General features: G+C 46.4%; 1 pseudogene; it reads left to right on the forward strand.

Annotated features, from left to right (window-relative positions):
- The first annotated feature begins 954 nt into the window (after positions 1–954).
- Positions 955–3,740, forward strand: LOC145715040 (uncharacterized; annotated as a pseudogene).
- The last annotated feature ends 658 nt before the right edge of the window (positions 3,741–4,398 follow it).

A 4,398-nucleotide genomic window follows, 5' to 3' on the forward strand; every position in this document is an offset into this window, starting at 1 on the left:
TCATTTGCAAAGATGAAGTCAAACTTCCACTTTTTGCAGATGACATGACATTATACATGGAAAATCCGACAAACTCCGCCAAAAGTCCTCTAGCACTGATACATGAATTTAGCAATGTTGCAGGGTACAAAATCAATGTACAGAAATTGGTTGCGTTTTATACACCAATAATGAAGCAACAGAAAGAGAAATAAAGAAACGGATCCAATTTACAATGCACGAAGAGTCAAAAAATACCTAGGAATAAACCTAACCAAAGACGTAAAATGTCTGTATGCTGAAAACTATAGAAAGCTCGTGAAGGAAATTGAAGAAGATACAGAGAAAGTGAAAAACCTCCCATGCTCGTGGATTGGAAGAATAAATATTGATGACATGTCAATACGACCAAACACAGTCCTCATATTATATGCAGCCCCAATCACATTGCACCAGCATTCTTCTCCAAGCTGGAACAAGCAATCATAAAATGTGTATGGAAACACAAAAGACCCTGAATAGCCAAAGTAATACTGAAGAAGAAAACCAAAGTGAGAGACACCACAATGCCAGACTTTAGCCTGTACCACAAAGCTATAACCATCAAGTCAGCATGGTATTGACACAGAAACAAATATATAGACTTAATGGCATAGAATAGAGACCCCAGAACTGGACCCACATACGTATGGCCAACTAATCTTTGACAGAGCAGGAAAGAATATCCAATGGAAAAAAATACAGTCTCTTTAACAAATGGTGCTGAGAGAAGTGGACAGCAACATGCAGAAGAATGAAACTAGACCACTTTCTTACACCACTCACAAAAATAAACTCACAATGGATGAAGGACATGAATGTGAGACAGGAAACCATCAAACCCTGGAGGAGAAAGCAGGAAAAATTGTCTCTGACCTCAGCGTCAGCAAGTTCTTAGTTGACACATCTCCAAAGGCAAGGGAACTAAAAGCAAAAATGAATCATCAGGACCTCATTGATATAAAAATCTTCTCCACAGTGAAGGAAACAATCAACAAAACTAAAAGGCAACTGACCGAATGGGAAAAGATGTGTGCAAAAGTCATACTGGATAATTCGCTACTATCCAAAACCTATCAAAAGAACTCACCAACTCCATACCCGGGAAACAAATAATCCAGTGAAGAAACGGGCGGAAGACTTGAACAGACACTGTTCTAAAAAAGACATCCAGATTGTCAAGAGACACATGAAAAGATGCTCAACAGCACTCCCTGTCAGGGAAATCCAAATCAAAACCGCACTGAGATACCACCTCCTGCCAGTCAGAGTGGCTGATGTGAGCAAATTAGAAGACTATAGATGCTGTTGAGGATGTGGAGAAACAGGAACCCTCTTGCACTGTTGGTGGGAATGCAACCTGGTGCAGCCGCTCTGGAAAACAGTGTGGAGGTTCCTCAAATCATTAAAAATCGATCTACCCTAAGACCCAGCAATAGCACTGCTAGGAATTTACCCAAGGGGTACAGGAGTGCTGAAACATAGGGGCACATGTACCCCAATGATTATAGCACTACTTTCAACACAGCCAAACTATGGAAAGAGCCTAGCTGTCCATCAACTGACAAGTGGATAAAGAAGTTGTGGTTTATGTATATACAATGGAATACTACTTGGCCATGAGAAGGAATGAAATCTGGCCATTTGTGGCAACGTGGATGGAACTGGGGGGTATTATGCTATGTGAAATAAGTCAGGCAGAGAAAGACAGATACCATATGTTTTCATCCATGTGTGGATCCGGAGAAACATAGCAGAAGACCATGGGGGAGGTGATGGGGGGAAAAAGTTATAGAGAGGGAGGGAGGCAAACCATAAGAGACTCTTCAATACTTATAACAGACTGAGGGTTGATATGGGGTTGGGGAGAGGGGAAAGTGGGTGACGGGCATTGAGGAGGGCACCTGTTGGGATGAACACTGGGTGTTGAGTGGAAACCAATTTGAAAATAAATTACATTGAATGAAAAAGGAAATCCAGGGGTGGCTCGTACTGAATATGAGGATAGCTTTCCATTTTCAGCACTTTATGAGCGTGAGGTAGTAGTAGCTTAAGCTGCATAGATGAAAGTTTTGTTTGTGTGTTTAAGAAAAGGAGTTGAATAAAGACAGAGGCCTGTCACATGTATCACGTTGACCTTGGCAAGTTTCTCTTCTGATTGTTACCATGACTTATCACTCTTAGTGATTCACATAGTTTGGAGTCATCCTTTCATGCGGAAGTGGATTTCAGTTGATCATGGTAGGTGGTCCTTGTAGTATTTTGTGAATGAATTGTGAATGTTGTGATGATGGATGGATATGCTGGTTGCTTTCAAAAGCACTTACACGGACGGTGTAACACGTTTTCTACCCTTGGAATCCCATATGGTCTCTTACTACTTTGTGTATGACTTACCTGAAATATCATGAATTGGTAGGTAGTGAATAGGTTTTAGTGGCACTGAATGCCCTACTGGCCACTCACACAGAATTCGTTGACGCTTTGCTCTTAAGCACACAATGACTCGGTCTTCCCTAAGCTTCATGAAAGTGAGCATGGATACTAACTAGGCAAACTGTTTGCTGCTGCTGTGAAGAACAGCTTCGTGAACTGTGAGCTGTAGCAACACAGGTATGGAACCCTAAGCAAGGCACAGTATATCGGTATTCTTTGAAAGGGTAGAGTAGTTATTTCAATTTGGCTTTCAGTGCGTTGCATGACAAGGTACTTAATTAGCTAAAACCCTCTTACTTTCATGTTTGATTGCAAAGTGTGTACTCTCCACCGCTAAGTGTCATTTCATGTTAGATGGAATTAATGGAGGCCGAAGCACCCGTGCATTCACCTCTAGGACAAGCCTCTTGAACAGCTTTGGGTAGCCCACAGTGATAAGATATGCAGACATTGTGACCTCACAAAGCGCCTTGTCTCCTAGGAACTGCGGTGTAACTCTCACAGCCTGCCTCCTGATTTGGCTTCATGGTAGGAAATTCATCAGGGGTCTGTGGCGGCCGCGAGACCTGGCAAGCATGGGCGGCCCATAGCGGCCTCACATCCTGAGCTGCAAGAAGAGGCGGCATCGCTGGCCCCGGGAGGCCCTGGCCCTGGCCACTGGGGAAGGAGCCTCTAGCGCTACAGGAGGGGCTGCCTCCAGACGTGCCGGCTAGCTGCCAGGCGGAGGCGCCACGGAGCCCGGACGGTGGCGGTCTGCCAGAGGAAGGTGCCGCCCCCACCGCCTCAGTCCCGCAAGGACAGCAGCCCCCGTAAGCCCGCGGTACCCGGGCCCTGCTCCAGGGGCCGCACCCTGGAGGAGAGTGGGAGGGCGGCCACCCCGACGCTGACCACCTTCCCCACCATTCGCGTAGCGGGCGACGTGTGGGTCGAGAGCAGCCTGGCAGAAGCGCGGCTCCAGGCGCGCCAAGTCCTGGGAGTGAACCTGGGACCCGTGGTGAGACTCCGCCGCCTCCCAGTGCCTGGGCGTGAGGGGCGGGCCACCGCCGCGCGACCTCTCAGCCCCGGGACGGGTTGTGCCTGGAGGGATGAACCAGGGACAGCCGGGACCGCGTCCCCTAGTGCATTTTAGGGGCGAAGAAGCACCAGATGGTCCAAGTCAGCGCCCCCGGGTTGCGGCGCCGCCTTCTGGGACTCAGGGGCAGCTGTGCCCCTCTGCTTCCTCCCAGCACCTGGTCTGCGGAGGGAGGAGACCCCTGGACCTCAAGGGAGGTCCCCTTTCGTCCTAACCCCAGACTGAGATGTCTACAGGACTGTAGGGGCAGATCCATGTGCTCTCTTGTTCCCTCATTGGTCTGAAGTCGTCAGACTTCCACCCCCACCCACTCCAAAGGAATTTGGTTCCATGCTTGTGTAATAAAGCTAGGATTTCCTTGCTGTTCACCCACCGCCGGCTCTTCCCGCCTCATTTTCTTTCTTTCTTTCCTTTTTTGACTGCCACTCTTTCTGGTCGAAAGATCGAATATGTGTGGAAAGTTGTTGCAATAGTTAGTATTCTCAATATCAATTGCAATCGTGGGTATTCTGAATCCCACACTTTCTCGCGTTTTAACTGGATTCCAACGCATTGACCAAGGGTATTTTCTAAGAATTTCTAAGAAATTCAAGCGTATCACTGTTAGTAATGTAAGGATTTCTATGGCTTTGAATGTCATGGGCTCGGTGATTACAAACCAAAAGATTCCAAGTTCAACTGAGTACACATTCTTAAGACGTTTCTAAAGATTTTATATTGAAATGTAATGTTTATGTTTACTGAGCTCCTAAAGGAAATGGTAGACCCTCGGGAAGTTTTGTTTGGTAAAATTAACTTGGGAAATTCTTTATAAGTGGGTACAATTGAAAGTGCATTGAGAAACCACACGGTTTCTATTAAAAACCAATGAG

Source organism: Panthera onca, chromosome Y (genome assembly GCF_046562875.1).
Source record: "Panthera onca isolate mPanOnc1 chromosome Y, mPanOnc1 haplotype 2, whole genome shotgun sequence".
Lineage (NCBI taxonomy): Eukaryota > Metazoa > Chordata > Mammalia > Carnivora > Felidae > Panthera > Panthera onca.